The sequence below is a fragment of the Lissotriton helveticus genome, chromosome 8 (genome assembly GCF_964261635.1).
Source record: "Lissotriton helveticus chromosome 8, aLisHel1.1, whole genome shotgun sequence".
NCBI classification, from domain to species: Eukaryota; Metazoa; Chordata; class Amphibia; order Caudata; family Salamandridae; genus Lissotriton; species Lissotriton helveticus.
Genome location: NC_136069.1, coordinates 1,634,513,876 through 1,634,541,235, shown reverse-complemented (window position 1 = coordinate 1,634,541,235; position 27,360 = coordinate 1,634,513,876).

Genomic DNA, 27,360 nt, shown 5'->3' with positions numbered 1-27,360 from the left:
AAACCCTAAAATTACCCCAGCCACCCCAGAATCCATACCTACCCTAAACCATGTATACTTACCATATACTTACATGTAAAACACATATACCTTTACCATTCATGCCTTTACAACGAAATTTGTTGTACAGGCATACGTGGTAAAGGCATATGCGTTGCAATGGCATGCATTGTGATGTCAGTGCGTTGTAATGGCACTTGCGTTGTAATGGCATTCTATGTAATTGCATGCATTGTGCTAGATTAATTGTAATGGATGCTTCTCCCACAGAGCCTGCTAACAATCGGTGGATGAATAGTCACAACTAAGACCAAGCCACTAACTACTGCACTAAGCTTCCAGCACCCCCAACAACCATGATCTCACCAATCCCAGCATCTCCCCACCTGAGATGGAGAACTTCACCCTACCCTACTGCTCCCACTCATCCCATTAGAGTGAAAGATCAGGGATATTCACTCCCTCCTCCTCTCATTTGATCCAACTTACACCGTTAACACAATCTGTGTCAAGCCGAAACAATTCATGCAAACCCTCACAGAGAACCTAGGCTCAGATTCATAAACAAGCACAACCTTATGCAAGTTACCACCACACAAACTACTGTAGCTGACACCAAACCTCAACTGAAAGGCATGCTACTTAGCTTTAGATTTTCAACCTCCCTGCAATGACCTGGATGACCCTGCAATCAACAGTCTTAAAACCTTCCTAGCTGACCTCAGCCTGATCCAAATATGTGACAGCCCCACACACAACTTGGGAGTGACCTTAGATCTAATAATTTTTAAGGTCAATTCCATTCAACTTGAATCTATCATCCCTTGGAACTGAGCAGGCCACCACCGCATCACCTTCCCCATCATACATTTGTGAGATCTAACAAAACTCAGCTAAAGACACACAAACACTGGAAAAGAAACTTGCGGAACATTAACCTGAATAAACTTATGTCACTCAGCAATACCATCTTGCGTCCTTCTGTGGACATGTCAGATGTCCATAACCTTACAGAGCACTACAACAGCTCCAGGAAGAACATGCTAGACTTGATTGCTTCCTTACAGCTAAAAAGAATGTCCACCAAAGGCTTCAGACATGGGTACAGTGGTAGACTAAATGCCGAAACACAAAATCCTCTCCATCCCTTGAACATCTCAAACAGTTGAGATTATTGAGGAACATCTACAACAAAAGCATTAGAATTTCTAAAGCGAGTAACTTCAGAAATCAGCGAGATCAAACTAGAAATCAACAAACAAAACTGTTTGAACTCATCATGCTACAATCGAATAGCCAACCCAGCCCTTTCCCATTGGATCTAGTCTGCAGCCAAACTGTGAGATATTTGCCGCCTTCTTCCTTGAAAAAGACTGAATTTGACCTGTGGTCTGTATTGGAGCACCTGACGATCATACCACTTATCGGACTCCCCCCTCCCCGGACTGCTGGGCCCCCACACCTCCCTGTTCACCCCCCCCAAAAAACAACACATTATGGAACCTAATCAAAACCTTTGATGAAAGCACCATTCTCAAAATCCTTGCAAAATTGAAACCCTCAAACCACTTAAGGGACCATCTACCATTGAATTTCTTCAGCAACTCCAAATCATCTATACTCCCAATCTGGGCCAAGATAGTAAATGCATTACTACTTCAAGGCTCTATTCCTGACTGCCTAAAGTCTGGGAAGGTTTTTTTTTTTACCGCAGTTTTATAGCGCTGACTTGTCCCAAAGAAATCAGGTATCAGAGCGCTTTACATGAGCACCAGTTGCGTTACACAAGGACACATTCATTTTTTGGAGGCGTGACTATTAAGTGATTTGCTCAGGTTACCTCTATTCTGAAACCCCCCACTGCAGATCATGCAGACTCAAACAACTTCCACCCAATCTCAAACATTCCGACTCTGGCAAAGTTCCTGGAAAAATGTGTCCAAGTCCAACTATGTAACCCCATAGTACAATTCTGACTATTAGACCAATTCCAATCCAGCTTCCGTCAGGGTCACACCACTGAATCTGCTCTTACACACATTGTGGACGATGCCTAAAAATGTTGGATCAGAACAAAACATGCCTTCTGATCCACCTCAAGCTTTCATCAGCTTTCAATACGATTAAACATGACAACCTACTAGATTTATTAGAACATAGGATGCAGCTTTCAGGGTCCGTCCTAAATTGCTTCACCCCGTATATCTAAAATAAAACTCAAACATTCAAGGTTAACCAGTTCCTGCCCAATTTCACACCAGTCACTTTAGGGGTACAAAAAGGCTCCACAATCTCACCCGGTCTCTTCAACTTGTTCATGGAGCCTTAAACTGAAAATCTGAAACTATCCAACATCCATTATCTCATGTATACAGATGACACCAAACTGTACCTGAAAGTCTCCTCCCCTGAGTACATCAGTACCCTCAACATAACTCTACAAAAAAACTGGCTGGCCAACAACCAACTCAAACTAAACTTGCTCAAAACAGAATTCATGTTAAATGCTCCTCCCAAACAGTAACCCACTATTGAATAATGGATGAAGCAACTAACAGCTCTTAATTGCATACCGCACATTATAGATTTCATGATCTATAATAGAATAATGCTAGACAAATATTTCCACATGCAAAAGCACATCAGTGCTGTCACCAAAGGAGCGAACTCCGAAATTAACATCTGAAGGAAAATATAACTTTTCCTCCCCCTTAATGACTATAAAAGTGCAACCCTCTGCGGCCTACCCTGATCTAAGATAGCCCATTGAAGGGCCTCTCCTAACTATGCTGCAAGGCTCATCACTGAATCTAAAAGAAACAGTCACATCACTCCTGATCTGAAATCCCTATAGTGGTTCCGATGTGAAGAAAGGGCACCTCTAAAAAGACCCCACTTTACCTCACACAAAAACTAGAGTTTTCTGGTAGCAGCAAATCCTCCAGAAGCTCCAGTGCCTTACTGTTGAAACCACATACGTTCTATAAAATGAAAACTTACAATCAGCCTTCTCTGTTATCACCGTAAGAATTTGGAACTTCCTGCCTCTTGAATTCAGACTGACAACAGCATCATCCGAAAAGGAAGTGAAAGTGCTATTGATGAACTCATTTCTGCCGTAGAAGATCTACTCTCTGGGCCCGATATGACACTTTGTCTTCACCTTTGTTTATTACTCGAATATTATGATTGTTTTTTTGAGCTGTTGGTTTAGAGTTACTACATCCCGTACCTTTCGCAATCACTTTGTTGTTTGCTCTACATGCTTCTTCTTTCCTGATCAGTTGTATAGCACACTGATACCCCCAGAGGTCAGGTTTGTACTACATAACACTTTGAAAATAAAGAAATAAACAATTGTGTACTGAGTATGGACAAACTCATACAGTGAAATATGTAGAGTGAAAATTAGATATCAAGATAATCTATGTATTTATGTAATGGGTACCAATTATGTATTTAGGAGCAGTGGTTATTTGTACGTCTCTGAATTTATGGGTACCCATAGGAGCATATGATTTAGAGAGTATTGTTCAAAAAATCTTCTTCCTTACACACTGGCTTACATTCGGAAGGCACAAATGCAGTAAAATCAATAGATAATAACAAACATGCTACTATTCTATGCTCCCACATGTCATTTCTTGTGTTAAAAATGGTACCTCGCTTGTGTGGGTAGGGCTAGTGCCAGCGACAGGAAACGGCCCAAAATGCAACATGGACACATCATATTTATTCACTCAAATCCGATCCATTTTTTGCAAAGTAGGCAGATTTTTGGTTGTAACTCAGCGGGCACCTAAGGAATCCGAGCAAACTTGTACATTTCTAGACACCTTGGGAAATCCAGGATGGGGTGACTTGTGCAGCTCTCTCCAGGTTGTTTTACCCATAATCTCTTGCAAACCACAAACCTTCACTAAATAATCACATTTTCTTTACATTTCTGTGATGGAAAGTTCTGGAATCTGCAGGGAGTCACAAAATTAATTTCACCCAGCATTCCATTAAGTCTTCCGATATAAATTATACCTCACTTGTATGGGTAGGCCTAGTGCCTGCAACAGGAAACGTCCCAAAACCGCACCATGGATACATCACATTTTTCCACTCAAACCTGACCCCTTTTTTACAAAGTGGGTAGCTGTGGATTTTGGGGCCTAGTTCTGCTGGCATCGAGAAAAACCTAGAAAACCTGCACTTTAAAAAAACTAGGCAACAAGGGGATTCCAGGATGGGGTGACAAGCATGGATCCCATGAGGTTTTTTTTCCCACAGTGCCAACCACACCTAAACTTTTGGCTGAAATCACACATTTTCATTATATTTCTGTGATGCAAACAGCTGAAACCCACAGGAATCTACAAAATTCCTACCACCCAGCACTACCCCACTTATGCTCCACTTTTGAGGCTAAGTCTAGTTCTTTTGACAGGAACAAATCAAACCAAGGTCAGTGGGAGCCCTTGCGTGAGGGCTCCTATTGACATTGGTTTGATCCATTCCTGTTGCTGATATTAGCACCAATCACACAAATGGTACAGCATTTTTATTGGCATTAGTGGAGCACTGTTGTGTTCCAGGAATTTAGTGCGTTCTGGAGGTTTCCATCACAGAAATGTAAGGATAATGTGTGATTTTAGGCAAAAGTTTGAGATTTGCAGGGAATTGTGTCTCAGAACATCTCATGATATTCACACAAGGCGCACCACTCTGGAATTCCCTGGTTGTCTACCTTTCAAAAATGCCTGTGGTTGGTAGGTTTCCATGGGTGATGGTTGAGCATGGCCTGTAATCCAGCAGCTACTCCTATTGCTGATCTCCCCACGTAGCACCTTAGGGCCTTTTGTGTCAAGTTCTCTTGGCCGACCCACACAAGTGAGGTACCATTTTTATCAGGCGTCTTGGGGGATTGCTAAGTAGTAAGAAATGTGTGGCTACCCACAGGCTCTAGAAGCTTTTTCTCACAGACATTTAGGTTTGCTGGGCATTGTTGGTAAGCAAATAGTATGATATGCATGCAAAGCAGACCACATAGGACTCCCCCAAATGTTCAGTTCTAAGAACTGTCTGGGTCCGGTAGGTTTTCCATGTGGCAGCATACCTAAGCCCAAAAAGTGCAGCTGTTCAACAATGCAAGTGGGATGATTCTGGGAGTTAGCCAACTCTCCTCAGCTATATGTAAAATCAAAACCCAAAAGAAGCAAATATCCTCTTGCTTGTCACTGGGATGGGATGCTTTAGTCCACAGGGGAGCAGAAATACTGTTGAGGTTCTAGGGGTAAGGGTGGGGCCTGAAGTTAGGAAGGAAAAGACTAGCTCTGTTTTCTTAATAAAGATACATATATTGCTGCCATACAGTGGGCTTTCTGTCTCGCTGGGGGGGCAGTTCTGGGGTAATTCTCCCATCCAACCCGGGGGGGGGGGCAGAAAGACTGTTGCCTCATTTAAGTAGGGGGCATGGCCATGCCAATGGTGGGCAGACGTCACCCCTCTTTTTGAAAATAAAATAGAAATCCCTGGCATCTAGTGGGCTTTCTCCCCCCTCTTGGTGGCAGATCAGGAATAGTGACCCCATCTGCACCTAAGGGGGGAAGAAAGACTGTATCCCTATTTATTTGGGGTAGGGTATGGCCATGCCCAGGATGGGAAGCCCCCAACCCTCTTTAAAAAAAATTCAAAAGAATTCCCTGGTGTCTAGAGGGTTTTCTGCCCCCGGGGTGGAGGGGGCAATCGGGAGTAATTAAGCCAACTGCCACCCAGGGTCAGGGCAGAAATACTGTGCCCATATTTATTAGGTGATGAGGCATTGCCAATCCTATGGTGGGCAGCCCGTCATTCTTTTAAAAAAATATAAAGGGGTCAATTAGGATGGCGGACGGACAAAGTCCGTCCGCCATCCTGTTGGAGGACAGGACTGTTCACCACAGAGGCGGATGTCCTGTGCCTCGAATTAGGATGCACCCGCCACAGTGGCGGGTGCATCCCGCATTTTTTACATTGCGGTGGGTGGAGATGAAAGCACCGCCCGGCGCAATGCAAAAAATGCATGCTGTGCGTTTCAAAGCACAACATGACAGGCACCGTGCGATTCTCCCCTTTCCAACAATACCCCTCCCATAAGAATCAGTGTTTGGGGGGCTGAGATTTCCCCAAGCACGGATTCAGTGAAAGTGAAACAAGACCTTCGGCTCGCTTAATTTAACTTTTGAATGTAAAGATAACAGCACTCTTTCTCTCCCCAGTGGCGGGCATGCACATTTAATGGGTTAAGAATAGTAAATCTATATTTCCTCTTACATACTTAGCTTGATGATAGAGTGGTTGTCAATACTGTGGATTTGATGTTATTGTAGTTCAACTTTAATGATCTCGGTATTCTGATGTACAGACACAGAATATATTTCCACATTTATAGACCAATTGTGTTTAGATTGCCTTAACCAAATGAGCCAGTTAAAAATAATCTGAACTTTTAGTGTGTTTCAACATTGGCTTGGAGATGGGTCTTCTTCTCAATAGAAGCCTGAAAGAAGCATCATTAATCTAGAACACTAAAATGGAAAGACACATTATAAATATTAATTGATGTAGTAGTTAACTCAATAAAGTAGTGGTAAGAAGAAAGGAATATTATTACCATTCACTGATTTTTACTCTGGATGTTTATAATCATGCCTAGTGTGACAATTCCTATTTTTATTCAACAGACCTATTGTAAAATGTGACCAAAAAGGTTTTAGTTGAGCTGTTAAGGGAACTTAAGATTGATAACTTGTGATGTGGGAAATGACACCCTCATAAATCTTACTCACACAGCATGTAGGTGCTCATACAATAAACTTCAAAACACTGCCGTGTGGGGATGGTTTGTTTATTCTGTGAGGTGATAAACCGAGCTAGCAGCATGACTCTGCTGTAATAATGTACACAGAAGGCCAATTAAACGTAGAAAATAATGGTGTTGAAGTAAATTGGTGTAAAACACGAATCCTACCTGTCAGTGCAATTTATTGAAGAGCAGCAGTGGCAAGAAATGGGACACCCCAATATAAAAAAAACTGTGAACAGAGGAGGAAATACTGTTCTGTTGCAAAAGCTAGAATGTTACTCGGCATCCATAATGGTATAATGTTGGGCACGATTAGGGCCCGAATGTGACCTGCAAGAGGTTACACATTTACATCCAGATCATGCATGTATTCTCTATTTACCATTTTGAACACATTTTGAAAAAGGGGATATCCATGCAGACTGGATACTTTGATTAGCCCGATATTGCTTCGGTGAGTCAAATTATTAAGAATGATGTCTTGTGTTTGATTGTGGCAGGGTGGTACCTTAATGTCAATTACAAAAAATGGTGGTCAATATATCCTAGGTTTTAAAACATTGTGGGACAGATTATCAATTCATTTGTGTATAATTTGGGAACTTTGTTGACAATAGCGATGCTTAAAACATTGTATACTATTGTATGTATTTAAAGTAATTTCTGTGTATTATTCGGTTTGTTTATTTTACTTTAAATTCAATATAGATCACATTTCCTTTAGAAATATTTGTTGAATTATAGTGATTTACATTGTAAATTGATTTACAGTTTTAATTTTGTTTGGGTTGTGCAGTTTGATTGGGGATTGTTGGCTAGCATTTTTATATAAAAAATAATATTTTATTTTTACTTTCATTATGTTATTTTGATTATTACTGCAATAATTTATTAAATAGTATTTAAATATTCTGTTTTAGTATGATATTTTGGGATTTGATAATTGATTGGGCATTGGCTGGGAAATGTTTTAAGAGTTATCAAATATAGGAATTTGCACAATTTTCAGTAACATTATTTTTAACATATTCGATCTATATGTGTGAGTGAAAATATATCTAGCATTAAGTAAAATAATACATTTTTAAAAAATGTATAAGAATTGAGTTTACATTGAATTTTCAATAAAAATGAATTGTTCTTGCTATGATGTTTATTGATATGTACCTAGTAATTATGGTGAGCAGTCTCACAGACACGCACAGAGACGGATTCTGGAGAGGGGTGGGAGAGTCCAGACAGGGTAGCGGGATGCGGGGCAGGATTTGATTGTGTTTTTTTACTGTTGGGGATACGGGCAGAGACACGGGGGAGGGTAGGGCATTGAGGGGAGTTCTGGGCACAGTTGGAGGGAGAAAAAATTAAAATGCACAGGATTGTTAACTGGTATTCGTGCTACTGACCACTTCAGAGTTCTGAAACTTCCAGTACCATTTTACGCCGCCAGACCCCCGGGTTGTTGGCCTCCAGGCTGTGTATCAGACGAAATGTGGAGTGTTGTCCTTCATGTGGCGAGGCCGGCCCTCGAGGGTTGTAGGCCAAGAGCGGTGTTCATTGCATTTATCACCATTGCGCAATAAATAAATAATAAAAAATAAATAAAAAATTATGGTGAGCAGACTTTACAACACGGACATTACCACGTGCTGCCATTACTACGCTGCTTTTACAATGCAAGTCGTTACGACGACTTGCGCTGGAGGGCGCTGTTGAATAGGGATTAGTTTAATTTTCTATTCCACCACCTTCCCTACTGTAACGTGGGCTGGAGTTGGAATAGAAAATTAAACTATTCCACTATCCAGCGCTTACAGTGCAAGTCATTGTAACGACTTGCGTTGTAAAAACAGCGTTGTAATGGCACGCGTGGTAATAGCCCGCGTTGTAGTGTCATACAACCGTAAATATAAATAAATATAAACATGTTTGAGTAGTTACAGTTTGAATATTGAAACTGAACCCTTCCCCTCCCAATGAAACTGTTCTTTCCTTAGAGTTTGTGGGCCTCAAGTTGGAATTGGAATTTGACTCGCCCCCCCCACACAGCCACCTCCAAACATGCACTTTTAACTGTCACAGAGCAATAAAGTCTGCTTTACCTGTTCCCCGTTGGGTCCTGCTTTGTTCTTCGGGAGGAAGTTTTCGCTCATTTCTTCGGTGCTTGCCAGATGCACAGTACAGGAACCCACGCCACATCCAGGATCTGGACTTAAACTTGCCCCGCTTCACGGCACCATGCATTCTCCAGGTTTGGATTGGTCCGGTACCCGCCTCTGTTCCGGAGGGCCCGAGCAGTTGAGGTATTGCACCTCTGTCTTGGCACTATGCTCCCCGCATTTCGGTCCCTGCTCCATGGACTCGATGTTACGGAGGCTGTGGCGTTCATAGAGGGGGCTCGAGAGCAGGTTCGTTGTTTGGAGGACAGCTACAGCCATCATCGTGTCCTGCTCATGGGGCCGCAGCAGAGATTCAACTCCACACTCCCCCCATTACACCGGCCTGGGTTGCTATCAGCATGTTGCATCCTGGGAGTGGTAGTTCAGACCATATCAACGAACTTCCACAGGTGTGCAGCATTGATTGGGGGAGGAGCGGACCTACGCCTAATATCTTCGAGGCAGCAGGAGAAAACGAGTCAACAAGTTTTCTGTGCTTGCCAGATGCACAGTACAGGAACCCGCGCCACGTCCAGGGTCTGGACTTAAACTGGCCCGCTTCACGACACCATGCATTCTCCAGGTTTGGATTGGTCCGGTACCCGCCTCTGTTCCGGAGGGCCCCGAGCAGTTGAGGTATTGCACCTCTGTCTGGGCACTATGCTCCCCGCATTTTGGTCCCTGCTCCATGGACTCGATGTTACGGAGGCTGTGGCGTTCATAGAGGGGGCTCAAGAGCAGGCTCGTTGTTTGGAGGACAGCTACAACCACCATCGTGTCCTGCTCATGGGGCCGCAGCAGAGATTCAACTCCACACTCCCCCCATTACACCGGCCTGGGTTGCTATCAACATGTTGCATCCTGGGAGTGGTAGTTCAGGCCATATCGACGAACTTCCACAAGTGTGCAGCATTGATTGGGGGAGGAGCGGACCTACGCCTAATATCTTCGAGGCAGCAGGAGAAAACGAGTCAGCATGATTGCATCTGGTGTTGGGCACTGAAGAAGGCACTTCACGCCGAAATGCATTTGCCGCCACTAGAAATGTCACAGAGCAATAAAGTCTGCTTTACCTGTTCCCCTCTGGGTCCTGCTTCGTTCTTCGGGAGGAAGTTTTCGCTCATTTTTTTCTGTGCTTGCCAGATGCACAGTACAGGACCCACGCCACGTCCAGGGTCTGGACTTAAACTGGCCCCGCTTCACGGCACCATGCATTCTCCAGGTTTGGATTGGTCCGGTACCCGCCTCTGTTCCGGAGGGACCCGAGCAGTTAAGGTATTGCACCTCTGTCTGGGCACTATGCTCCCTGCATTTTGGTCCCTGCTCCATGGACTCGATGTTACGGAGGCTGTGGCGTTCATAGAGGGGGCTCGAGAGCAGGCTCGTTGTTTGGAGGACAGCTACAACCATCATCGTGTCCTGCTCATGGGGCCGCAGCAGAGATTCAACTCCACACTCCCCCCATTACACCGGCCTGGGTTGCTATCAACATGTTGCATCCTGGGAGTGGTAGTTCAGGCCATATCGACGAACTTCCACAAGTGTGCAGCATTGATTGGGGGAGGAGCGGACCTACGCCTAATATCTTCGAGGCAGCAGGAGAAAACGAGTCAGCATGATTGCATCTGGTGTTGGGCACTGAAGAAGGCACTTCACGCCAAAATGCATTTGCCGCCACTAGAACTGTCACAGAGCAATAAAGTCTGCTTTACCTGTTCCCCTCTGGGTCCTGCTTCGTTCTTCGGGAGGAAGTTTTCGCTCACTTTTAACAATATATGCACTTTCCCAACGCTTGTTGGCCTGGAGTTAGAATAGTAAATCTGCCTCAAACTACATGCCATTCCCACAATGTAAATTGTACTGGAATTAGACTAGAGATTTTGAACCCCCAAGTATATGAACTTTCCCCGATTTATGTGGGCCTGGAGTTAAAATAGTACATCTGACTCCCCCTCAATATAAGCACTTTCCCTAATATAAGAGGAACTAAAATTGCAATAGTAAGTATGACCTCTCCACCTTACAAATATTTTCGGCATTCAAGATATTTGTGGGCCTGGTGTTAGAATGATGGCCCCCGGGGGAAGTGAAGGTCGCAGACCAGTCTTCCCCGGGACAATTCACGCAAGGCCGGAAGGACAAGGTGTGGGAGGGATTTAGATTAGTGGTGAAGTGGCGGGAGTTTAAAAAGGTATAAAGGTGTCAGGAGAGGAGGATCCGGCCTCTTCCTGACATCTTAGCACCACCGGGGGGTCTAGAGAGAAAAGTTTGTTAGTGCAGGTTAGTTTGGTCGTTGGGGCGGTTTATGGGGAGCACGGGGCGTTATGAGGTTCCATGATGATGGGATCGTGTGTACCCAGCCGCTCTGGGGGGGCAGAAAAGGCGGAAGAGGAACAGGCGGCGCAGTTCCCTTCGGGCCGGTCAGCTTCATGAGGCCGCTGGGCTGACTTCCCCTGTGCTGGTCAGTGCAGGCTGCAGGTGTGCGCTGAGGGAGTGGGATGCCCCCCCCCCCGTCCTTTACCTTGCTCAGGTCCAAATGTTGGTCGGCCGTTCAGTGGGTCTGCTTTGTGGCTGCCAGCATCGCCCGCATCTCTCCCGGAATGTGCCGCCAACCACTGGCATCGTGACAAGCCGAGTATTTGGGTCGTACAGGGCCCTGCCAATCTGTAGCTGGCCCAGCGCGATGCACTGAATCTGAGTTTTTCTGTGTGTGGCATCCCTGGGGGCCAGCCTGCCCCCTGTTGTTGGGGAGGCGGGTAATTTATGTGCCATCACAACGCGGGCCCCGGCAGTCAGCCCCACTGTGTGGGGGGGCCTGTGGGCTCTCTGCATATTGAGCCTTGCCGGGAGGCCGTGCAGCGTTTTTTCTCCCAGGGCCGTGCGGCGCGCCTGGTCCAGGCAGCCCAGGTCGGCTATCGGGGTAGTGGGCTATTTAGGCAGGGTGCCCAGGCGTCCCGGATGGCCCCTGTTTGCACTTGCTGTCCGGGCAACTTTCAGAAATTGAGCTCCTGCCCCGGGTTTCAGAGTGAGACGCCTGCAGACTGCGATGGGTGCTTTTAGGTATGTGGAGCAGGGACGGTTCGTGGTTGTGGTTAGAAAGCAGTGAAATTAACAGACATGCTTCTGGGGTTTAGAAATGACATTTTACTTATGTTCTAGCTGCCTGCTCTGTAAATCGATGCTGAGGAGCGCTGTCCTTCCATGCACACATTCGGTTTGAAACGGTAGCCTTTCTTTTCTTTTCGTGAAATCTCCCGGTTTTGGCTTTAAAATCCTTGTCCCCCTATATTTGGGGCTGACTATACTGAGGGGGCGGAGCTGGGACAGGTACTGGGACTTTTTCTGCGGAGGCAGGGAGCCCTCTATAGAGGGCGTGCAGCAAGGCGCAGGGACCCTCCACCCCCCACAGGCTGGCCCAGCATGGTGGACGTTGGGGGGGAGGAGGGCCGCAACTGGTGCACGGTCCCCTGGGTAGGGGTGAGGGACTGCCAGCACGGCATGAGGCTTGGGACCCTCCAAGCTGGAGCGGCTTGGGAGGGGGCCAGGACCGGCGACTGATACCGGCAGAACGGGGCATCGCCAGTGGGGCGCATGATGGCCTCGGGGCGCTGGCCAGAAGCAGTAGGGGGGTCTGCGGCGGCCTGCCCCTCCAACGTGGGATCGCTCAGCACATTCGGCAATGTGATGTTACAACCTGTGAGGAATGATTTTGTATGGCGAGGAGAAGGATTGGGAGTCTGAGTGGGGGTTTTTCCGGGAGGGACTTGGAGGTCACTGGGTGTGGAGCGATGGGAAATGCTGGGGAGTGTGATGTGGTGACGGGAGGGGGGTTTTGACTGAGGACGAAAGTGGTCGTTGTAGCTGCTTGGGGTTTTTTCCAGGGGTGGGGGGAGTGGTGGTAATAAGCCTGTTTTAGTTTTGCAGGAGGGAGTATGGCCTCGGATGGACCTGTGGACAGGGAGCAATAGGGCGCAGCATCGCCGGACGGGATGTGGAGGTCCTGGACGGACTCTCAGGTAATGAAATAAAGTGAGAGGGGACTTCAGCTGGTCGGCTGGGGTCTTTGGGGATTGTGCATGATTTGGCACGATGGTGGGTGCAGCGGCGGCATACTGCTGGAGTAATGGGAGCCTGGTGATTTAGTGGGGGATGGGTCCAGATTGACCAGGTGGTACCACACGTGAGCTCAAGGCAGGAAACAATTGCCTTCCATCACAGGACCTGGGGATGCATATGGATATATGGGCATATTTCGGACCTAATTAGACAGAAGGACCAAAGCAGCAAACCAGGTCATGCACAACGATTCATATTGTTCCTAATACATAGTGGTGCAAACTCTTCCAACATCCGCTGCCCTGGGATGCGTGATTAAAGGAAATATAGAGACAAAGCAGAAGGTGCACTCTCAAAAAAAGTCAATATCAGAAATTTTTTCTTTTTTGTATAAATTCTTCTTTATTCCAAAATTCTTTTTGACATCTTAGGCACAGCCAACGCGTTTCGTTCCTTTCTTGTTTTTTGGAACTTCGTCAGGGCTGTAATAATTACAACATATATAACATAAATATACAATAAACAAAACAGACCAAACAATTAACAAGTACAAATACCAAAAGTTTTTGAAATATTAATACAATAACAATACATATTCACAAAACCCAAGACAGCACAAACTGAAAAAGCTACACATTATTTAAAAACCAATAGGATCAATAGTGATGTCTGCAGTCCCAACAGAGCACCTAACTGCCACAATCCCAGAAAAAGGAATCATGCGGACTAGAGAACATCTTGAACAGTATCATAATCCAATGGTAACAAGCATATTGTTAGTACATAAAGAATTTTTTTATATATTAAAAAACACACTTCTGACCCCTGCAGTGTCCTATAAAAATAGCGTTTTTCGTCATCACCATTACCTTAGGCTAGTATAGACAAAAGTATAGAACAGAGTCGTTATTCTAAAAATTCTGTCCTGTGTATCTAAAAACCCCTCTGTTTCCACTGAAGGGCTGGAGCAAAAGAGAATGCATTTCTGGTCCTGAAACTTGGCCATTGTCATAAATAGCGACAATTCCTCCTGAGCCCCCCATTGTCAAAACGAGAGTCAAATATACCACATTAAAGAGTTCTAGAGTCAAATATACCACATTAAAGAGTTCAGGAAAACCTCATATGTAAATATAGTGACGCAGAATAGATAAAAACTGGGACTAGCCTACACCTAATTCAGAAGTCTCTAAAGGTAAAATATGCTTACCGGAAATTTTGATAAGCTCAAGACTCCAAAAGGGTAGATTCAAAGTGTCGAGTGGATCCGAATAGTGATCTGTACAGGTCGGACATACGCTCTAAATAGAAAGAAGCAAAGATATATAGCCATTCGGACATGCACATATAAGTACATTAAAAGTCCATAGAGCTAAGCCAACGAGAACTAAGAATTTTAACACCAAAGGACACCAAATGGCGATATCCATTCGTTCTAATCCAGTATCCCAAATGGGTATCCACCCCATGGACATTGACAAAAGGAGATTTAAGAAATCTTGTCTTAAAACCCTAGTCCCAAATCAGAAACCGAGTAGTACCCACAGAATGATACCACTCCCATTAATATTTGTATACCTCAAGGGTGAGAGATGGCGTTTATCTGCCTGTGGATCCTGAAGATAACTTGTGTCTCACGTTGAGAGATTAAAACCTGTAGGGATCACAAATAAATCGAATAGACATTTATTTACAAAAAACGTTCAGATTTGAGCACGTGATGGTCGCCAGAATTCAGATCCCTGATGGGATAGTCAAATGTTACTTGTGGTTTGAGCGAAACTAGTTCACCAAGCCTGTACCATCATTAGTACTAAGCTCAATAACAGCAAAATACAAGTCTACCATAGTAATATCACTCTCAGTTCCAATAGAGCACAGAGAGATGGGCCCATGCTATTATATGGATCAAACTTATTATTTAAGAGAAAAAGTTCAGTTAACCTGCGGTAGATTATTTGGATAATATGGACCAATATTCTAGAGTCCTAAATATTTGTGATTCTGCCAAGGAAGTTTAATACCATGAGAAAACATGAAATATACCCATACCAGTTTTTTATTTGGGCCAGCCGTTTAACTGTATGTCGAACCTCAAGGTTTCCCAGAAGATAGTCCCTGCCCAAATACTTCAGCGCGATACCGGATATATGCAAAACGAATCGCCGAACCTAGAATGACATTTAAAAGAAACCCAAGTTTCAAAAGACAGGTCCAAATATCTATAAAGGAACGAGCGCTAGGGAAACCCATCCCGTGCCCCTGTCTATAACACATACCTGTGATAGGGCATCGGACATCCAGCTCTCGGCATACGCGGCGTTCTGCAAAGAACCCATGCACGCCATTCTGTTTATAAAGAGATGTGCTGATTAGGCACACCGGTGTGCCCGGTAGCTTGCACCCTGAACACGTGACACGGTCCAAGTTGGACTCAGCCGACGAGGGAGCACCATCTTTGAGTGTCAATTACAACTGAGAGTCAAATAGACATAATAAAGTAGTTGCTCGTAGAAGAAAGAAAAAACGGGGAAAATTAGGCTAGAAAAGGCAAAAAAAACCAGGGGGAATAACTCACCTAGTAGATTGTATTCCACGTAGAAAATAGGATCGAAAGCGAAATTAAACAACGAGGAAGCGTCATTGTAAACAGCACACCCTCACCACGTGATAGGGTCCTAATCGGCCTCCATCGACGTGAAACCCCATCTTGGAACGGTGATTTCGGATCTAAAACCACCATCGCCGAGACGTGCAAATGAATGGAATAATGGTATGGTATATTAAAGAATGTACCGAGTGCATATTTGTTGAAGAGGTATTCAGTATAAACTTCACTTAAACCAGAAATTCTCCCAAAATATCACCAATCAACAATAGAGGCAGCTTACTATTCACAAAATGTTTTGCGAACAATTTTTTAAAAAATCCAAATCAAAAATAAGAAGAGCATTCTCATATATTTATAAAAGGATGCACGACTATTGTGAGGTCCATTTTAACTGTCAAACTTTGCAGAGAAAGTGAATAATGGTCTCTATCTATTGTTTTTACTGTCAATTTTCATAAGACCACTTCACGTCATTAGAGGAAGGTGGAAAAAGGTGGAAAAAAGTCCACTGACTATCCCATGGTAAAGACAATAACGTAATATCTCAACATATGATTCACAGATAACATTAGGACATGTGGTGACTACGAACATATATACGGGGTTACCATCTAGTGTCAATGTTACAAATGGCATCAGTCTACAGTTTAAGATGGTATACATATATGTTCACCATGCAACACATGATGGGTCCATACAGCACTACTCCAAAAAGAAATGGAGTTCCCTATCAGTATTGTGCCCCGTCTGAGTGGCCCTAAGGCGACAAATCCATTTTGCCTCCCTTTGTCGTAGTGCCAGCTCACGGTCCCCACCCCGGGTGTCCTGAGGGATGTGGTCAATTCCCAAAAACCAAAAAGTTGAGTCTGTTGGATGATGGTCATTGTAATGTGTGCTGACCGGATAGCGACTGTCCTTATTGATAATCGCCCTGCGGTGTTCCTGGATCCGATTTTTTAATGGGCGTGATGTGCTGCCAACATATATTTTATCGCAACTGCAACCCAAAATGTATACTACATAGGGTGTGTTGCAATTGATAAAAGCATTGATCTTGTATTTTTTAGATGAAATATGTGTGAATTCACTGGTTTTGTGTCGCCCAAAGGGACATATGTTGCAAGTTCCACAGGTGAAAAAACCAGAGGGTTTCGGTGGAAACCACATTTTCTTTTTTTCACTTGTGACATAACTTCTACATAAGGTGTCTCGCAACGATATGCCCCTGCGGTATGTTACCTGCGGCTGATTTGGGATGATACTAGATATGCTATTGATGTTACCCAAAATGGCCCAATGCTTTCTAAGGATATTGTACACTTTCTTGCTGTGGGTATTATACTGAGTAGCAAATCTAACCGGTCCTTCCTTTTTCCTGGTTGATTTGGGGTTTCTTTTTTTAGTGCAGAGGGTATTTTGCCTGTCAAGTTTGATTGCTCTTTCAATCGCTGTTTGTACTGTTTGTTTTTTGTACCCTCTCTTGAGAAATCTGCTGTTTGCCTCCTTAATATTGGTGATAAACGTATCCTCCTGGCTGCAATTTCTACGGATCCGTACCATCTCGCCATAGGGGATATTGTTGATCACTGACTGTGGATGAGCGCTGTCGGCCCGTAGTACAGCATTGCAGGCTTTCTCCTTCCTAAAAAGTGTGCTCTGGACACTGTTGTTATCAATATAAAACCTGATGTCCAGAAAGTCAATACTATCCTTTCCATGTTTCATTGTTAATTTAACATTACAGTTGTTATCATTGAGGTAACCATGGAAGGCCTGCAATTGTACATCCGTACCGGACCATACGATTATGATGTCGTCTATATACCTCCCCCAGAACACGATGTGATCGGTCCAGGGGGAGGCATAGTTGCACCATACATGGGAACGCTCATACCAGCCCATGAATAAACAAGCGTACGAAGGCGCAAATTTGGAACCCATTGCTGTCCCACGTGTTTGGTGGTACCACGTGCCATCATACAGGAAGTAGTTGTTCTCAAGAATAATTTGTATCATTTCTAGGAGCATCTCATTAAAATCATGTAATTCCGCTCTCTCTTTGTCCAGGAAAGAACGTACCGCAGTTATGCCAAATTTGCTGTGGATGCACGTGTACAAGCTTTCCACGTCAAAAGTGACAAAGGACAATTCCTCTGACCATTGTAGGCCATTGAATTTGGCCAGAATGTCAGAACTGTCACGGATATACGATGGAAGGTTGGTGACATACCCCTGTAAATGAAGGTCGACAAACTCCGAGATTTTCTCGGTAACCGATCCAATACCCGAAATTATGGGGCGCCCCGGTGGAAAGGCACCCCCCTTATGTACTTTGGGTAAGATGTGGATACACGGGTATCTTGGTTTGTCTACCCGTAAGTATCTAAACTCGTCTTCAGAGATAAGGCAAGTCTCTCGCCACTCAGTCAATTTGCCGGTAATTAGACTGTTGACCTTATTGATAGGGTTGGCAGGAATGCGTCGGTAGCAGTTGGTGTCATTGAGTTGCCTAAGGATTTCAGCCATATAGTCCCGATGGTCCATCACAACAACATTACTGCCTTTGTCGGCCTCCTTGATGACGATGGTACTGTCAGTTCTTAAATTTTCAAGGGCAATTCTCTCCCTGGCAGTGATATTATAATTGTTGGGATTATTTCGTTGTACTGAAGCTTCTAGTTTGTATAGGTCGCTAGTTACTTGATTATAAAAAGTGTCGATGCTAGGATGATAATTATATGACGGCGTAAATTTGGATCTTGGTTTTAGATGGCTATTGGTTCCAAGATCTTGCTGTATATCCAATTCATCTAGGAGTGCCTCCATATCATATGGTTCCTCATCGTCAAGGTTAAGCAACAAGTGTATACCTCTAACATCAGCTACTGTGTGTGTCCCCACCTCTTTTGTTTCAACTCTTTCCGGAACCCTTGGTGGCTGACGTGAAAAAAAATCCTTTAGTTTTAACATTCTCACAAATTTGTACAGATCTATGTGTACATTTACAAGGTCCCCTCCCTGGGTCGGACAAAAATTAAGGCCCTTACTCAAGACAGACATTTCATCCTTGTTTAGCACTTTAGTAGACAAATTAATGACCTTTAAATCAGAAGTACAATCTGTTTCACAATTGGACATTTCAATACAAATGGCATTCATTGTTTTTGTTTTGTCCCCGCATTGGGTTTGTTTACCATGCTGTTCGCCTGGTTCTTTCCGGTACCTGTACCTGCCCTTCCCCCTCCTCCCCCCCCTCCTTGTTTTGTTTGATTTCCCTGAGGGCGGGTGGTGGTTTCTCTTTTTTGTTGCAATCTGTTGCTCATGCGCAACGTGGCCAACTCCTTCTGAAAAGGAGTGGCCGTTTCGGCTAAAGGGATCTCCTGGATTATATTAGAGGTTATGCTACAGGAGGAAGCGGAGGTTATACTGCTTCCTGATCTTGTTTCATCATTATCATCCCTCTCTTCACGTTGTCTCTTTTTGTCCTCATTACCCTGGATGTTGTCGAATTTCTTAGCAAAGGTATATATTCGACCATCCTGATAGTCTCTATCGTCTCTTCTTATTTTTCTCATTTTTTTCTCCTTTAGGTAGACCTGATGTTCAGTCACTACCTTTTTAAGAATCACAAAGTTTTTTTCAATCAGGTCTTTCTGTTCCATCCCGTTAATTTCCAATATAAGAGCCTGAATTTCCTCTCGTAACTTATCTCCCTTCTCCCGGGCATGTTTGATCAATATTTGCATCATAATCCTCGATGCATGTTCTAAGTTGCCCTCCCATTCGGCGAGAAGGACGTCACTCAGGTCCTCAAATGTTGGAAAAATCAGAATTCTAAGTCCTCTCGGTGCTTTTTTATTAGTAAGATATTGTTCTAAGGTGACCCCATCCCACCATCGGGACAACTCTAGCTTTTTGAGGCGCTCTAATTTTAAAAACATAGCTTTTAAGCTAGGTTTGCCGGTGTCAGTTTGTGGTATTGAATCCCTGGGTTTATTAGTACCAAATAGATTGAGGGCCAGTTCCTCCCTCCCATCATCAAACGAGGCCATACTCTATCGTTTCTACAGGTAACGGAAAGAACCGGTGCAAGACGGTAAATTTTTAAACAATTAGACAGAAGGACCAAAGCAGCAAACCAGGTCATGCACAACGATTCATATTGTTCCTAATACATAGTGGTGCAAACTCTTCCAACATCCGCTGCCCTGGAACGTTTTTTGTAAATAAATGTCTATTCGATTTATTTGTGATCCCTACAGGTTTTAATCTCTCAACGTGAGACACAAGTTATCTTCAGGATCCACAGGCAGATAAACGCCATCTCTCACCCTTGAGGTATACAAATATTAATGGGAGTGGTATCATTCTGTGGGTACTACTCGGTTTCTGATTTGGGACTAGGGTTTTAAGACAAGATTTCTTAAATCTCCTTTTGTCAATGTCCCAGGGGTGGATACCCATTTGGGATACTGGATTAGAACGAATGGATATCGCCATTTGGTGTCCTTTGGTGTTAAAATTCTTAGTTCTCGTTGGCTTAGCTCTATGGACTTTTAATGTACTTATATGTGCATGTCCGAATGGCTATATATCTTTGCTTCTTTCTATTTAGAGCGTATGTCCGACCTGTACAGATCACTATTCGGATCCACTCGACACTTTGAATCTACCCTTTTGGAGTCTTGAGCTTATCAAAATTTCCGGTAAGCATATTTTACCTTTAGAGACCTCTGAATTAGGTGTAGGCTAGTCCCAGTTTTTATCTATTCTGCGTCACTATATTTACATATGAGGTTTTCCTGAACTCTTTAATGTGGTATATTTGACTCTAGAACTCTTTAATGTGGTATATTTGACTCTCGTTTTGACAATGGGGGGCTCAGGAGGAATTGTCTCTATTTATGACAATGGCCAAGTTTCAGGACCAGAAATGCATTCTCTTTTGCTCCAGCCCTTCAGTTGAAACAGAGGGGTTTTTAGATACACAGGACAGAATTTTTAGAATAACGACTCTGTTCTATACTTTTGTCTATACTAGCCTAAGGTAATGGTGATGACGAAAAACGCTATTTTTATAGGACACTGCAGGGGTCAGAAGTGTGTTTTTTAATATATAAAAAAATTCTTTATGTACTAACAATATGCTTGTTACCATTGGATTATGATACTGTTCAAGATGTTCTCTAGTCCGCATGATTCCTTTTTCTGGGATTGTGGCAGTTAGGTGCTCTGTTGGGACTGCAGACATCACTATTGATCCTATTGGTTTTTAAATAATGTGTAGCTTTTTCCAGTTTGTGCTGTCTTGGGTTTTGTGAATATGTATTGTTATTGTATTAATATTTCAAAAACTTTTGGTATTTGTACTTGTTAATTGTTTGGTCTGTTTTGTTTATTGTATATTTATGTTATATATGTTGTAATTATTACAGCCCTGACGAAGTTCCAAAAAACAAGAAAGGAACGAAACGCGTTGGCTGTGCCTAAGATGTCAAAAAGAATTTTGGAATAAAGAAGAATTTATACAAAAAAGAAAAAATTTCTGATATTGACTTTTTTTGAGAGTGCACCTTCTGCTTTGTCTCTATATTTCCTTTAATCACGCATCCCAGGGCAGAGGATGTTGGAAGAGTTTGCACCACTATGTATTAGGAACAATATGAATCGTTGTGCATGACCTGGTTTGCTGCTTTGGTCCTTCTGTCTAATTGTTTAAAAATTGACCGTCTTGCACCGGTTCTTTCCGTTACCTGTAGAAACGATAGAGTATGGCCTCGTTTGATGATGGGAGGGAGGAACTGGCCCTCAATCTATTTGGTACTAATAAACCCAGGGATTCAATACCACAAACTGACACCGGCAAACCTAGCTTAAAAGCTATGTTTTTAAAATTAGAGCGCCTCAAAAAGCTAGAGTTGTCCCGATGGTGGGATGGGGTCACCTTAGAACAATATCTTACTAATAAAAAAGCACCGAGAGGACTTAGAATTCTGATTTTTCCAACATTTGAGGACCTGAGTGACGTCCTTCTCGCCGAATGGGAGGGCAACTTAGAACATGCATCGAGGATTATGATGCAAATATTGATCAAACATGCCCGGTAGAAGGGAGATAAGTTACGAGAGGAAATTCAGGCTCTTATATTGGAAATTAACGGGATGGAACAGAAAGACCTGATTGAAAAAAACTTTGTGATTCTTAAAAAGGTAGTGACTGAACATCAGGTCTACCTAAAGGAGAAAAAAATGAGAAAAATAAGAAGAGACGATAGAGACTATCAGGATGGTCGAATATATACCTTTGCTAAGAAATTCGACAACATCCAGGGTAATGAGGACAAAAAGAGACAACGTGAAGAGAGGGATGATAATGATGAAACAAGATCAGGAAGCAGTATAACCTCCGCTTCCTCCTGTAGCATAACCTCTAATATAATCCAGGAGATCCCTTTAGCGGAAACGGCCACTCCTTTTCAGAAGGAGTTGGCCACGTTGCGCATGAGCAACAGATTGCAACAAAAAAGAGAAACCACCACCCGCCCTCAGGGAAATCAAACAAAACAAGGAGGGGGGGGAGGAGGGGGAAGGGCAGGTACAGGTACCGGAAAGAACCAGGCGAACAACACGGTAAACAAACCCAATGCAGGGACAAAACAAAAACAATGAATGCCATTTGTATTGAAATGTCCAATTGTGAAACAGATTGTACTTCTGATTTAAAGGTCATTAATTTGTCTAATAAAGTGCTAAACAAGGATGAAATGTCTGTCTTGAGTAAGGGCCTTAATTTTTGTCCCACCCAGGGAGGGGACCTTGTAAATGTACACATAGATCTGTACAAATTTGTGAGAATGTTAAAACTAAAGGATTTTTTTTCACGTCAGCCACCAAGGGTTCCGGAAAGAGTTGAAACAAAAGAGGTGGGGACACACACAGTAGCTGATGTTAGAGGTATACACTTGTTGCTTAACCTTGACGATGAGGAACCATATGATATGGAGGCACTCCTAGATGAATTGGATATACAGCAAGATCTTGGAACCAATAGCCATCTAAAACCAAGATCCAAATTTACGCCGTCATATAATTATCATCCTAGCATCGACACTTTTTATAATCAAGTAACTAGCGACCTATACAAACTAGAAGCTTCAGTACAACGAAATAATCCCAACAATTATAATATCACTGCCAGGGAGAGAATTGCCCTTGAAAATTTAAGAACTGACAGTACCATCGTCATCAAGGAGGCCGACAAAGGCAGTAATGTTGTTGTGATGGACCATCGGGACTATATGGCTGAAATCCTTAGGCAACTCAATGACACCAACTGCTACCGACGCATTCCTGCCAACCCTATCAATAAGGTCAACAGTCTAATTACCGGCAAATTGACTGAGTGGCGAGAGACTTGCCTTATCTCTGAAGACGAGTTTAGATACTTACGGGTAGACAAACCAAGATACCCGTGTATCCACATCTTACCCAAAGTACATAAGGGGGGGGCCTTTCCACCGGGGCGCCCCATAATTTCGGGTATTGGATCGGTTACCGAGAAAATCTCGGAGTTTGTCGACCTTCATTTACAGGGGTATGTCACCAACCTTCCATCGTATATCCGTGACAGTTCTGACATTCTGGCCAAATTCAATGGCCTACAATGGTCAGAGGAATTGTCCTTTGTCACTTTTGACGTGGAAAGCCTGTACACGTGCATCCACAGCAAATTTTGCATAACTGCGGTATGTTCTTTCCTGGACAAAGAGAGAGCGGAATTACATGATTTTAATGAGATGCTCCTAGAAATGATACAAATTATTCTTGAGAACAACTACTTCCTGTATGATGGCACGTGGTACCACCAAACACGTGGGACAGCAATGGGTTCCAAATTTGCGCCTTCGTACGCTTGTTTATTCATGGGCTGGTATGAGCGTTCCCATGTATGGTGCAACTATGCCTCCCCCTGGACCGATCACATCGTGTTCTGGGGGAGGTATATAGACGACATCATAATCGTATGGTCCGGTACGGATGTACAATTGCAGGCCTTCCATGGTTACCTCAATGATAACAACTGTAATGTTAAATTAACAATGAAACATGGAAAGGATAGTATTGACTTTCTGGACATCAGGTTTTATATTGATAACAACAGTGTCCAGAGCACACTTTTTAGGAAGGAGACAGCCTGCAATGCTGTACTACGGGCCGACAGCGCTCATCCACAGTCAGTGATCAACAATATCCCCTATGGCGAGATGGTACGGATCCGTAGAAATTGCAGCCAGGAGGATACGTTTATCACCAATATTAAGGAGGCAAACAGCAGATTTCTCAAGAGAGGGTACAAAAAACAAACAGTACAAACAGCGATTGAAAGAGCAATCAAACTTGACAGGCAAAATACCCTCTGCACTAAAAAAAGAAACCCCAAATCAACCAGGAAAAAGGAAGGACCGGTTAGATTTGCTACTCAGTATAATACCCACAGCAAGAAAGTGTACAATATCCTTAGAAAGCATTGGGCCATTTTGGGTAACATCAATAGCATATCTAGTATCATCCCAAATCAGCCGCAGGTAACATACCGCAGGGGCAGATCGTTGCGAGACACCTTATGTAGAAGTTATGTCACAAGTGAAAAAAAGAAAATGTGGTTTCCACCGAAACCCTCTGGTTTTTTCACCTGTGGAACTTGCAACATATGTCCCTTTGGGCGACACAAAACCAGTGAATTCACACATATTTCATCTAAAAAATACAAGATCAATGCTTTTATCAATTGCAACACACCCTATGTAGTATACATTTTGGGTTGCAGTTGCGATAAAATATATGTTGGCAGCACATCACGCCCATTAAAAAATCGGATCCAGGAACACCGCAGGGCGATTATCAATAAGGACAGTCGCTATCCGGTCAGCACACATTACAATGACCATCATCCAACAGACTCAACTTTTTGGTTTTTGGGAATTGACCACATCCCTCAGGACACCCGGGGTGGGGACCGTGAGCTGGCACTACGACAAAGGGAGGCAAAATGGATTTGTCGCCTTAGGGCCACTCAGACGGGGCACAATACTGATAGGGAACTCCATTTCTTTTTGGAGTAGTGCTGTATGGACCCATCATGGTTTGCATGGTGAACATATATGTATACCATCTTAAACTGTAGACTGATGCCATTTGTAACATTGACACTAGATGGTAACCCCGTATATATGTTCGTAGTCACCACATGTCCTAATGTTATCTGTGAATCATATGTTGAGATATTACGTTATTGTCTTTACCATGGGATAGTCAGTGGACTTTTTTCCACCTTTTTCCACCTTCCTCTAATGACGTGAAGTGGTCTTATGAAAATTGACAGTAAAAACAATAGATAGAGACCATTATTCACTTTCTCTGCAAAGTTTGACAGTTAAAATGGACCTCACAATAGTCGTGCATCCTTTTATAAATATATGAGAATGCTCTTCTTATTTTTGATTTAGATTTTTTTTTAAATTGTTCGCAAAACATTTTGTGAATAGTAAGCTGCCTCTATTGTTGAATGGTGATATTTTGGGAGAATTTCTGGTTTAAGTGAAGTTTTATACTGAATACCTCTTCAACAAATATGCACTCGGTACATTTTTTAATATACCATACCATTATTCCATTCATTTGCACGTCTTGGCGATGGTGGTTTTAGATCCGAAATCACCGTTCCAAGATGGGGTTTCACGTCGATGGAGGCCGATTAGGACCCTATCACGTGGTGAGGGTGCGCTGTTTACAATGACGCTTCCTCGTTGTTTAATTTCGCTTTCGATCCTATTTTCTACGTGGAATACAATCTACTAGGTGAGTTATTCCCCCTGTTTTTTTTTGCCTTTTCTAGCCTAATTTTCCCCGTTTTTTCTTTCTTCTACGAGCAACTACTTTATTATGTCTATTTGACTCTCAGTTGTAATTGACACTCAAAGATGGTGCTCCCTCGTCGGCTGAGTCCAACTTGGACCGTGTCACGTGTTCAGGGTGCAAGCTACCGGGCACACCGGTGTGCCTAATCAGCACATCTCTTTATAAACAGAATGGCGCGCATGGGTTCTTTGCAGAACGCCGCGTATGCCGAGAGCTGGATGTCCGATACCCTATCACAGGTATGTGTTATAGACAGGGGCACGGGATGGGTTTCCCTAGCGCTCGTTCCTTTATAGATATTTGGACCTGTCTTTTGAAACTTGGGTTTCTTTTAAATGTCATTCTAGGTTCGGCGATTCGTTTTGCATATATCCGGTATCGCGCTGAAGTATTTGGGCAGGGACTATCTTCTGGGAAACCTTGAGGTTCGACATACAGTTAAAAGGCTGGCCCAAATAAAAAACTGGTATGGGTATATTTCATGTTTTCTCATGGTATTAAACTTCCTTGGCAGAATCACAAATATTTAGGACTCTAGAATATTGGTCCATATTATCCAAATAATCTACCGCAGGTTAACTGAACTTTTTCTCTTAAATAATAAGTTTGATCCATATAATAGCATGGGCCCATCTTTCTGTGCTCTATTGGAACTGAGAGTGATATTACTATGGTAGACTTGTATTTTGCTGTTATTGAGCTTAGTACTAATGATGGTACAGGCTTGGTGAACTAGTTTCGCTCAAACCACAAGTAACATTTGACTATCCCATCAGGGATCTGAATTCTGGCGACCATCACGTGCTCAAATCTGAACGTTTTTTGTAAATAAATGTCTATTCGATTTATTTGTGATCCCTACAGGTTTTAATCTCTCAACGTGAGACACAAGTTATCTTCAGGATCCACAGGCAGATAAACGCCATCTCTCACCCTTGAGGTATACAAATATTAATGGGAGTGGTATCATTCTGTGGGTACTACTCGGTTTCTGATTTGGGACTAGGGTTTTAAGACAAGATTTCTTAAATCTCCTTTTGTCAATGTCCCAGGGGTGGATACCCATTTGGGATACTGGATTAGAACGAATGGATATCGCCATTTGGTGTCCTTTGGTGTTAAAATTCTTAGTTCTCGTTGGCTTAGCTCTATGGACTTTTAATGTACTTATATGTGCATGTCCGAATGGCTATATATCTTTGCTTCTTTCTATTTAGAGCGTATGTCCGACCTGTACAGATCACTATTCGGATCCACTCGACACTTTGAATCTACCCTTTTGGAGTCTTGAGCTTATCAAAATTTCCGGTAAGCATATTTTACCTTTAGAGACTTCTGAATTAGGTGTAGGCTAGTCCCAGTTTTTATCTATTCTGCGTCACTATATTTACATATGAGGTTTTCCTGAACTCTTTAATGTGGTATATTTGACTCTAGAACTCTTTAATGTGGTATATTTGACTCTCGTTTTGACAATGGGGGGCTCAGGAGGAATTGTCTCTATTTATGACAATGGCCAAGTTTCAGGACCAGAAATGCATTCTCTTTTGCTCCAGCCCTTCAGTGGAAACAGAGGGGTTTTTAGATACACAGGACAGAATTTTTAGAATAACGACTCTGTTCTATACTTTTGTCTATACTAGCCTAAGGTAATGGTGATGACGAAAAACGCTATTTTTATAGGACACTGCAGGGGTCAGAAGTGTGTTTTTTAATATATAAAAAAATTCTTTATGTACTAACAATATGCTTGTTACCATTGGATTATGATACTGTTCAAGATGTTCT